Raw genomic sequence first — 12,677 nt, forward strand, 5'->3', positions numbered from 1 at the left:
AGGGGAGATAGAGAGAGGGAAGGAGCAGGGAGATGATGATACATAGCCGCTGCTGCACTCTTCAATTCAAAAATCAATCCCTGTTCCAAACCCGCCCCTCCAGCACTTTGTCATGTGCAAAAACACAGCGCCCATTTTGCTGGGGGATTTTCATCCAACAAGTAAGCACAGCTGCACCCCTGTGTGTGTGTACTTGTGTGTGGGCGTGCATATGTTGCATATGCATGCGCAGAGAGTCGTCAACCTCGGCTACATGCCAGCATGCGAATCCTCCATATAAAATGGCCTATACGTTAATAGTCCATTTAATATTAATGAGTCCCAAGTGTAATTGTATCACTGGGAAGACCTGCATGGAGATTACCCATCGAACTCTAACCGCAGAGCGCTGCAAGCCACTAATGTATATTTATTATCAGGTCAGCGCTCGTAATGTTGCACACTATTAATGTGTGTTTCACACATGCTGTAACAACACTGTTAAAATGATGGTATACAAGGTCAAGAAACATCTAATTTCATCAAATTTAAAGTCACCGTGAAATCTAAACGGACAATTTTTTTTGAGAATATTGCAGTATTTATTATAAATGATTTATTCATGCACATAATTTTTTTTAATTCATGCATGCCCTTATGTTAATGTTATCAAAAACATTAACATTAGCTCAATGTCACGTGTATGTTCCTATTGAGTTCCTGTTTTCCTTATTTGGTCTTTCCTGTTCCTGTCCTCGTTGTGTGAATTCATATCCAGCTGTGTTTGATTAATTAGTTCATTTGTTCCCAGGTGTGTCCCATTGATGTCTGTGTATTTATAGTGTGTTCTGCCCCTTGTTTCCTGTCTGCTGTTAAATGTCATTCATAAGTTCCAGTATTTGTATCCCTTTGTTTATTGAATTAAATTCTAGTTAACGTATTCTCCAGTGTCTCCTCGTTCCTCCCTCGTGAACTGTGACACTCTACAATAAGGTCTTATTTGTTAACATTAGTTATACCACAGGGCTGTTGAATGGTTGATTCTGATTGGTTGATGAACATTCTAAGGTGTGCAGTTATTTCCCAGTAAAAGCACAGCTACAGTATGAAGTAGATCCAGGTCTATCAACTGCATTATAGTTCCATATCACTTCGCCAAATTATTTGTTTTTTCAAAGGTCCTTACAGCATGCAGCAAATAAACCAAAACCCACTAAGACACTGATCAAGCAAACATATATAACTAACAATGGGAACAATTTCATGTTTTTCCAACTAAATTAATTTTTATTATCCAGCTCTCTATCTCTTACTGCACGCACTGACATACAGTACAGACACACACTTGAAAACTGAAGAAAGCATGCTCATGCACAGAAACTTCTTATCAACGCTGCCCTGCCATTGTTTTGGATAAATAGTTTGCATCTGAAAATCTACATGAAATTTCTCAGTAGCGACGTGGCAATGGAGCTGTTTTTGAATCAGTTAAAATTACAGTTTTGCTATTAGTAGAGACCCTGTTGCTGAACACTGGCTGAGAGATGCAAAGAAGCAGTTGATTTGCACATGCTTAATCTCTCTCTCTCTCTCCCCCAATGACTGCATTAGTCTGCATATCAGTGGCTCCAACCTCCATAGCTCTAAAATGACGTTTTGGAATTAGCACCGGAGGCTTGGGTTAAAATGGGAAAGAAATTAGTTCTACACACAAGAGTGTTTGAAGGACAAAATCCTGACAAATGTATTGAAATAAAACATCTGAACAATGTCTTGAGGTGTTGTATCCATGGTATAAGAGGAATAATTGAATTCCATCACTCTCAGAAAAAAAAGTACACAGCTGTCACTGGGGAGGTACCCTAAGGTACAAAAGCAAAAAGTTACTATGTACACTTAAGATACTAATATGTTCACTTAAGGTTATTAATATGTACAGTATGTACTATAAAGTACTAAAATGTACCATTTAGGGGTAAATAAGGTACAAATATGTACTTTTTAGCTTTTTTACCTTAGGGTACCACCCCAGTGACAGCTCTGTACCTTTTGTTCTGAGAGTGATTGAATTATTTAAGAAAAATGCATACTGTCATAATTTTTCTAACTTAATGCATTAGTTAACATGAACTTTTTAATGAATTCGAATGTATTCTATGGCAATCTGTGATAAAGTTGATATATTACAGTTTGAGATTTAAATGGGATGTGTAGATACAATATACAATATGTAGATATACTGTATATATACAATATGTAGTTTTGAAAGTTATGAACAAGCAACTTCTGGGCAATAAAATGTTCCTCTATGCCTTTACAAGAGAACCCCTTTTCAAAATATATTGTGTGTGTGTGTGTGTGTGTGTGTGTGTTACAGAAGAAAGTCAGTCTTGCAGGTTTGGAACAGGTGAGTAAATGATGATAGAATTTTCTTTCTTTCTGTTTTCTTTTCTTTTTTTTCTTTAAGTTAATTTATTGAGCAGGTCTCATGTAATGTTTTCTTGTATGTTACAGACACCGTCACATTTATATTATGTCAGAACGACACTGTCAGTGGCAATTGGTTCAATATTGTCCATGTATTTGCAGAATTTCTAATTATGACCGTATAGAACCACACCTACAAACTATCTACAATTGTAAAAGACTTTAAACCAGTGATTATTTGAATGTAATACCAGTGAAATCCTGAAAGAGACCAAGTGGTTTGGCACTGTGCTATACAGATGATTATACATTATTGGAAATTACTACTTGTAAATATGGGTTGGTTAAAAAAGAACCACATGAATCCTATCATTTAAGTGGCTGAGGTTAGTGTTATCAATTTTATGTGAATGCATTTTGGTTTGCGTATGAAAAGCAATTCCAAATGTTATGAGTCTAGCCTCAACAGCATCATAACTTCTCATAAAGTATCTGGACACTGAAGCCACACTTAAAAATGTATGAATGTCATTGCATTAGGTGAAATATGAAACCAAGCAACATTTATTTAAAAGAATGATAGCAGAAGCACAATTTTCAAGCAAAACTTTAAATTGATATTTATGTCTGAAGACTCCACTAGGTTTGAAATGTCGCTATCTACAGCAAGTGGCCTTCATATATTTTTCAAGTGTGGCTTAAGTATCAAAATAATTTTGGGGGCCATTACTTTCTGTACTTCTCAAGAAAGACAAAATCCCATTGAAGAAAATAATTAGCCTGGCATGATAAACTCTTTTTATGTACTCGTCTTGTGATTAGTTTTCAGATGCAGGTCTTTGCGAGTGCCACCTTAACATAAACACAGCTAATTAGCGGAAAGGCAGATGTGCGCTCGTGAAGAAAAAAATTTAAGTGAATATAGAGAGAGAACAGGAAGCAGTCTCTAAGCTCTTTTTGGAGCGCATTAACAGTACTTGATGAGTGGTAAAATGCTGCATTTGTCATTGTGACACACTCCTGGCCCCCACAGAGACAGACTGCAGTTAAAACTCAGCTCTGATAGATTACAGAGATGACTACATTCATAACCCAGCTGTATACCTCTACGCTGAGACGTTGCACGCATATGTCCCGCCTGCGGATGTTCAGGTATTTATTGATGGATGCCTTTGGATCTGCATGGAAATGGCCTGTTATTGCTTTGTTTGCCTCTCAGTAGTATCAATATGCCTAATGAAGAAGATTACAGGACATGCATACTAGATGTCCTAAATGATCTACTGAAATTTCCATTTCCATAAGAAACTCCAAAGCGGTGAAAAATACTCAATGCCGACATGTGCAAATATCATTTACCAGGGGCCTTTATTGTGAAGCCTGTGTTGTGATTCTGTGAATAGTAATATGTGCAGTTTAGCTCTAATTTACCTCTCTTTTATATTGCATAGTGTTCTGCTCTGATTATGAAGTCACTGCGCTTCAGTAATAAGGGAACATTTATTCATGTTCTGTGCATTTTATGTGCATTTAATAAAAATGCCTACTCTGACTATGCTTAGATGTTGCTCTTTCATACCTCAGGAGATTTAATGGAGTTCTGTTTTATTTAAGCATCAACTCTGTCTCAGATCGTTCTTCACTTTTTATTTCTCCTTTGGAATGGAAACCAAATGATGGAGTTGTTGACACAAGAATATAGAGCTATTCATATTTTATCATATGAATAATTAAAAGAATAATAATAATTGTAATAATAACTGAATTACTATTATTGAACAATTACAATGATTGAATTACAATTATCGAACTCTTATTGAATAATAATTCAAAAGTCCCATTTAAATAATAATTATTATTGTAATGAATAAATAGTCTTGCGAGATTTAATGATGATTCATCATGCATAACTAGGATTTTCAAAATGAGAAGAAAACACTTATTTTTGTTGTTGAGGTCAACGGTAGTGCGTCTAATTATCTGTCTCTTATAAGAACAGGAATAGGCAGATGCCAGCATGAACACATCCACTCATCCTTGAAAGCCATGAACAAAATTACACATTTTTACAACATACTAAAAAATCTGACCCAGACAAAATGAACACAGTTTCACTTGCAGCATGGATAAATGAGGCTTGTGCTGACCACAATTTGTTTTGTGCTGTGATTTATTGGCTGCCAAAAGCATGAAAACAATGAAATTCAGAGAAATTTAGAAACCAAAATTGATAATTTTCCAGTTCGACCTACAGTATGTCTTGTTAGAACTTTTGGCTTCTATATTTCTTGGTAATAATAATACTGTTATTAATTATATTTATATTAATTGTATTAATACATTTATGAATCCAACTAATTCTTAATTTATTTTCATTTTTGAGTTTAAATTAATCATGGTAATATAAATACTACTTCTATTGATATAATTTATATTAGTAATATTAATAATATCCATTTCAATGTTTGATTTTAGGGCTAATTTGTATAATTATTCATACTGTGTTGAGTTGTCACTTAATGTCCAATGTAAAATCTGCATCCTAAAGCAAAAGTCGAGAGTCTTTCTCTCAGGGGAAAAATCTGAGAAGCAGAAGACTTAAGCATACGTTTCCATTCACTCTCGCATTAATTTCATTGCTGTCTAGCCGAAATGCCTGCCTTTTTAAAGAGATCTCATTTGTGACTCTCTTTCCTATGGGATCTAACTTCCGCATGAGGAGATTTTTGCTGAAGTGCTGTGCTGAATCTGTCCCGTGGAACGAGATGAGGTTTGCCTGTGAACATCTTGAGATGTCAGTGCCTATCTGGACTGAGCACTTCTTGAGGTCATAAAATGTTGACGTTGAATGCGTATTTTCATCTGCTACCATCATCCCACATTCAGGGCATCCATTTTTAGAACAAAAGCCATGATTTCATATCCCAAAATAACAGCGACTGTACACAGGAGGAAACTGTCTTCTGCACAAACATCACAAAGCCACTCAACCAAAGAAATGCAGGTTACAACAAACTGCTTCATCATTATCTCTCTCTCTCTCTTTCGTTTTCTTGTTGTCTTGAGCTCTCTTTTTCTCCTCTTCATCTTTCTGTTTCGCTCTCTTTCTGTCTCCTCACTCTCTCAATCCATCCCTCCTTTTTGTCTGTCAAGGAGTGGGCTTTGATTAAAATATATATCTTTTTGTCCCTGAAACCTGACTCGGTGTACTCGCACTGTACCAGCTCACATCATTATGCGATGAGCACCAAACAAAATCTGCTCTTCTTTGTCTTATTCTCGTCTGTGACTCATTCATTACCATGTGAAAGATCAAACTCGAGCACTATAGCTCTCACAAAAGAGAAGCCTGCTAAAGTGAGTTTTCATATTTAAACAAACAAACAAACAAGCAAACAAGCCAGCGAACGAGCAAACAAACCACCCTGTGCCGCAACACATCACATCCTCGTTTAACTCTATGGCGTCTTTGATTCACGCTGCAGGCTTCTCGTAACTTGCCTTATGAAACCGAGTAGCTTATCTAGAGCATCTTGAGATAAAGCTGGAGGAAATATTGTTATTATTTCATTTATTTATTTATTTTTAAACAAGTTGAGCCAATATACCCAGGCAGGCCTGGTCCTCTCCAGATGGATTCCAGGCAGCCTCATCTTCTTCATCCATTATTGATGAGTGGGGCAAAGAGAAATAGGTCAGAAGAGAATGAACTACATTCTCTTTGTTCACTCTGCTTGTTAGATAAATGATTGAGATTTATTGCTTCCACTCTTAAATTTAGTCACTGGCCTCTGATCACCTTACAAGACTGCCCTCAGATGATTGTTTGCAATATTAATATATACACTTCACTGCTTAGCCTTGTTCCCAGGTGTAAATAAGTCATTCTTTTCATGTACATGATAGACAGAAGTGGAAGAAGATATAAATGCTGAGTTAAGTGTGAACTCAATACAATACCAGTTGGCCGCTGGTTGACGGCAAAGATGGATGGATTATGCCCCGGGCCAATAGGGCCAGTGTTTTGGGACCTTTGACGGTTAGAGTGCTCCACCACCTGAATGTAAAATTCAGAATGTAAAACTGAATGTAACTCTGAATGTAAAATTGACATAGACAGATGAAAAGCACTTGAATATGTGTCAAATATGTGATTTAAATTAACAAGTGGGTTTCTTGTGGTTTTGAACTTGTACTACATCTATCTATCTATCTATCTATCTATCATCTATCTATCTATCTATCTATCTATCTATCTATCTATCTGTCTGTCTGTCTGTCATTCTATCGATCCATCCATCCATCCATCCATCCATCCATCTTTCTATCTATTGTTTCATCCATCCATCCATCCATCTGGCCTACATTCCTTCAAACTTTGTCAAACTTTGTCTACCCAACATTCAAAGTTTGTCCTATCAATTACAGTAATGAATTTCTTGGAATATCAGTTCATTTTAATTCTACTACCTTACATTCAAATTCAAAATGCAATTTTGCATCCTGTTTGTTAACTAAATACAAATTCAGGAATTGTATTGGTCAGACCTACAAGTAATCCAGCTCACCAAATATCTAAACCATCTTTGAACCTCTAACGGGCAGCTTCAATCACATATAAACCATTTGAAACCAGATAAACATCTGTTTTTTGTTTTTTTTTCAGCATGGCACAGACATAATGTAAGGGCTAGACTGTGCTATCAGGGACTATAGAAAGGTATCTCTTCAACGCCGGTCAACAAGACAGCGCACTACAGGTCAACAAAGAGTGTCAGTATGTGTAATTGTTTGGAGAGCTTCTACATGACTGTGTGTTTGCACGTCTATGCCCTGAACCTTTTGGATATCACGCCAATTTTAGTATGTTATTGTCAGTATGAGAAATGGGTTATTGTTCTGTATTCTGGAACAAAGTGCAATAATTCATTACAATGCTAATTCTGCTGATGACCTTTCTGCGGGTACGCTCGCCCATTTACACACGAACACACACACATTAATCTTCCTCCCTAAATTAACCTTTATTAGAACAGTGTTGGTGTTCAGAGGGCTAAGACATCGATAAATTAATTAGAATAAATGTAATTAGGAGTTGGTGATTATGATTAAAGGTTTGTTAGAAAAGTCTGTCAGAGTGTTTAGTTTTGCACATTGTGTCGTGCAGCGTGCCTAGAGAATGCTCGCAGCTAGAGAGAAACTAAAGGATGACTTGATTTCCTATGAAAACCACTATCACAATGCCATCTGAACCCAAGGCATTTGCTCTTAGGCTAAAAACAAAACTTGTCAAACTCAATTTGAAAAATGGCTGCCGAGTCATTGTTTATAGGCACCTGATCTGCACTGTGACAGCTACAGTAAACATAGAGCATTCACCATGAAAAACAGAGAATAAGCAGATTGAGATACATGCTATAATATAACTTTTTAAATAATGTTTATTACAAAATAATATGGATTCTTCCTCCAAGAATTGTTTATTTGTGTATGACTAATACAGCTACTTTTGTAACTACACTCTAAGAAATGCTGGGTTGTTTCAACCCAACTTTGGGTCAAATATGGACTAACCTAACCATTGGGTTAAATTTTTAAATTACATTTTTAACCCAAAAGTTGGGTTGAAACAACCCAGCATTTTTTAGAGTGTAGTAACTATATTTGCAAAGGTATGAGCAGAATTATGTGTATATTTGAGTAGATGTGGCAGAAATGTCACCGAAAGTGATAAAATGCCTCAGATATTTAAAAAGTTGTGGCAGAAAGCTCCTGCAGCAAATTCTTCCATTTTGTGGAATCTGTTATCAATCATATTTATATGTAATATATCTTATATGGTGACAATACAGAACTGAATAATCCAACATGAAAACCTGCCAATTATTAATTGCATTATTTACTTAGATTTTGATTTGATTTTGTAAGCAACAGCCATAATTGTTCAACTTTTTTATTAATTCAGTTTTTAAGTTTTTGACATAAAAATCCAGCATGCAGCATTTTCATATTGTTAAAATCATTTCCACAGGGCAAATTTTGCCCCTCAGTAAAACAGTTCATTTGTACCATTTGACACATGTATTCTTACTCCACTCTATGTACATTAACCTGAATCTGTTCAGCCCTGATACACCTGAGCAGCTTTAATCAGGGCAAAGGTCAAAGCATATGGTCAGGGGTCAAATTCAGGATCGCTGAAGTCATGAGTGTTAACCCGTGAGGTTTATTCTGACAGGCATTCTCCTGCTATATCTGCCCCAGTGATTCATGGGCCATTTAATGCAATCTGTCACACTCCAGCATCATCCTGAACTCTACACTAGCTGACACTTCAGAGACAGCTCTGATAAATGGGGCTGTAGTCTCCAAGGAGGCTGTTTTGGATTCAAGTCATGGCTAATCTTAAAACAAACATTGCAATAATTATGTCTAAATTATCTCAGTTTAGCTGCGGTGTCATGTATAGATTTGCTTGTTTTATCAAATAACAGTTGGTATACACTGTAAAACCGGATAAGTTAAAGGCGCAATAGGTGATTGTCTTCAGAAACATTTTTTGTTATGCTGGTTGAAAGTCTCTTCACATCCCGATAGCAATCATTAAGTTAAGTGGTCTAAATGTATTTGTCTGTATTTATATATTCTGTGGAAGGCTCAAAAAAATTGTTCAAACTGATTACATCGAAATCTTTAAGTTATATTAACTAAATTTTATAAGTTAAAGAAACATCATTTAAGTAAATGTTACTAAGTAATTTTAACTGATATTAACTTAATCTTACAAGTTACTACAACATTATTGATCAAGTTCATTTTACAAGGAGTTTTTGGGTTCACAGAACCAATTAAAATTAAACAAAGGTGACTTAAACATTTTTGTTACATTACAATTAAGATTACCTTCGTAAAAACATTAGTTTTAATAAATAACTATACACTAACTAAAATAAAAATAAAATAAGAAAAATGGGTTAGAAGACAATTTAAATGCAAATTACTATTTTATTAAGTAACCACAAATCATTAACAAAACATCAACATTAAATTGTTTGTCAAATGGAAATACATTCTCCAAAACAGTGCAAGGCCCTTGAGAAATGAGCTGAGATAATAACTGTCACTTTTAGAAGTGGACAATATGGATATCTGGATATCACCCAGCTGTAAACACTTCCCTAAAATAGGAACACTTCCAAAATTCACATCAAACAGTAACTTTAGAAATATAAAAGTAATACTAGAATAAAATATAAGAGAAATTTCAAAATAGAGCAATGTTTTTTGTTTTTTTTTAAACAGTCATTTCTATGAGTGGATGAACACATGGTACTGTATATGGAACTTATACCATTCCAGAAAATCAACTGAGAAAATGTTCTGCAAATTAAATACTAGACAAATATTGTAAAAAAGAGAGAAAGAAATAATGTACTAAAAGTGACAGAAGTGAAAGTTTAAATGAAATGTCAAATAAAACAGTACCTTTGTAAGCTTTGTTCAAACACCGAGGAAACTCTACTGACAAAAGTTCATTTTTAAGACTCAACACTCTGGGTCTCAGCTTCCCATCCTCCAGACCGACCCATCAAGAATTTGTGGGTAAAGTCAAATGTATTGTCCAACTCTTTTAGGGAACTTAGATCCAAGGCGTACGTTAGTCCAAAAAGCATGACAAATGCATGAGCCAATGAGGGGAAATCGTTAACTGTTACCCAAAGTACAACTTCAGTCTTCTCTGAGCAGAAGAACGTGGCAACTGTTGAATTGTTACTAATGGAGAGGAAACGAAGTGACACATCATCAACATCTGGTTCATCAGACTGTTCTACCTGAAGACAAAAACAGAGTAATGTTACTGTAAAGTTCCAAAGGCTGACTGCTAACAAGTGACATATATTTACATCTACTCCAAACCATTCTATCCCATACAATTAACTACAATTATAATTGATAGCCTATATTCAAAACCTGGAACTAGAAGCAGAATGACACTTGCATGGCCAGAGAGAGAGTAAATTAATGGCAAATGTTCATTTCTGGGCAAACTATTACTTTAAAGGGATAGTTCACCCAAACATGAAAATTCTATCATTAATTACTCACCCTCGTGTCGTTCCAAACCAGTAAGACCTTCGTTCATCTTCAGAATACAAAATAAGATATTTTTGATAAAATCAGAAATCTTTCTGACCCTCCATAGACAGCAATGTAACTGAAATATTCCCAGGTAACTATCCCTTTAAATATAAAACATTTTCAAGTGTGCGAAGAAAAATATTTTTTACCTTTGACTCCATTTTAAACCAGGCCAGCAATCCAGGATCTCAGCAATAGGTAGGTTCCAGCATCTCTATACAATGAATGCGTATTAAAATTAATAATTGGACATCAAAACACCAAACTAAACTTCCAGCTGCTTCACTTTTATCCTGAAAAGAAACAGATTAAGACGTTAGTCAGGGGCCCGTTCTTCGTACATCACTAACTCTGTTAGCTGGATTTGATTGTTGATACCTGTCCTTACAAAAATGTACAACTTGTGGAACAAAGTGAATCAAATTATTGTGAAACCTCTATGAAAATCATTACTTTATGTCCAGCAATGCGAGGCAATTATAATGAAATATACGAATCAAAACCGCCATTTTGAGGTCATTACAATTTGTTACCTGAAAACATTTTAATGTGTGCACACTCGATGCAAAAAGACTTTGATATATATATAAAAAAAAAATCTAAATACAGTTGATTCATCAATTCAATCGATTTTTGACCTTTAGTGATGCGGGATAAAATGGCTCAAATCATTTGCAAATGCATAAAATGCATTAACTGCTAAGACACTAAACACCATTTAAACCATAGATTTAAACAAATAAAACAAAGAACTTAAATGTTAACTTACCAGTTGCGCAGGTAACTTTAGCACAATGAAGAGAAGCTTATCACCAGCAGGTTCAGAACACCGCATGCCGAGTTTCCCCACAAAGGTCCTCACAGGCGATCGAAAAATATCCCCTCCTACGTTATTTCTTTAGTCTTTCGCACATTGCAAACTTAATACAATAAAATCCGAGGCGAGTCAGCGAGCAACAACAACATGGCGTCTTTTCAAAAAGTTGCAGCAGCTAGTTGAGGGCGGAGCACGTAAGCACGTGCGTGACGTCAGACGGGATTGTACTAAAACTATTTGAGTACCCTGCCAAAAACAAATGAAAGCATTTGAGTGCTGTAAACTTAAAATTACATTTTTATACTAATTACTCAAAAAATTGGAGGCGAATGAACGTTTTTATTTCTTTTGAGTAATTACAACCCAATTCCTTTATCAAAGATTTACTATTTGGTCTTACAGTGTACCAACTTCATTGAAATCTTATTAAATGAAGTGAAGAATTCGTTTTTTTTTTTACTCAATAAACATATATAAAGAAAGAAAGTCCTGTAATTTATTTAATGCTTTCACACAAGTGTAAATAATGTAAATAGTGGTACACCAACCATAAATAACAACAAATAACATATTGTTTTTATAAAGGTGGGTGGAGTTTGTGAAAATAGTCAACAAGCTTGGTCTTTTTCACTCAGTGTACATAGAAACTGCCTTAAAGGGTTCTTTGCTGAACCTTCTCTTGAGTTGTCTGAATGGTCCTTTGGAGATTAAAAAGCTCTTGTGCTATTCTTTAGATCAATGTATTATTTTCATATATTTTCTTTTAAAGTTGTGTAATCAAAATTAGAGTCATTATCATTTAATATATAACATTTGATAGTTGGTTGAGGCATCTGGTAGGAGATTTAAGATTTTAATTAACACTGCTTAAAAGCGAACAGAGCTGATTCTTATTGTGTAAACAGAGTGAATGAAAACAATTATAGTAATAAAAATAATTGACTCGTAAGTAAATAAAAAAGCAGCTAATAACCATCTGATTGTTTGCTTAACGCATGCTACGAGTTTGTAGAGCTCTGTTGGTTCGTGTGCCTGACATTTTAATCCTCTTTGAGCTTAAGAGAGCTGTAGTCGTGCAACTAATGTCTGCTGGATCACAGTATTGGGTTTCAAACGCTTAGCAAAAAAAGGGGACTACATTCATGATATGTATATCCCAGAAGGCATCGTTGTAATGAGGTCTCCACCCCTTTTTCAGGGTCGCAGCCTATGTACTTCAAATATATATCGATATTCATTTTAGTATAAGCTTATGTTCTCAGGGATTTGGATGAAATGGCTGTTTCTGGAGCTAATGTATATGCAAGTGAGCAGC

At 35.3% G+C, this 12,677-nt stretch overlaps 1 pseudogene; it reads right to left on the reverse strand.

The window, feature by feature from the left end:
- LOC107720135 (protein CMSS1-like) overlaps window positions 1-6,072 on the reverse strand; it is a 19,639-nt pseudogene extending 13,567 nt beyond the window's left edge.
- Window positions 6,073-12,677: the final 6,605 nt, after the last annotated feature.

The sequence above is a fragment of the Sinocyclocheilus rhinocerous genome, unplaced genomic scaffold (genome assembly GCF_001515625.1).
Source record: "Sinocyclocheilus rhinocerous isolate Xijiao unplaced genomic scaffold, SAMN03320098_v1.1 scaffold631, whole genome shotgun sequence".
NCBI lineage: Eukaryota > Metazoa > Chordata > Actinopteri > Cypriniformes > Cyprinidae > Sinocyclocheilus > Sinocyclocheilus rhinocerous.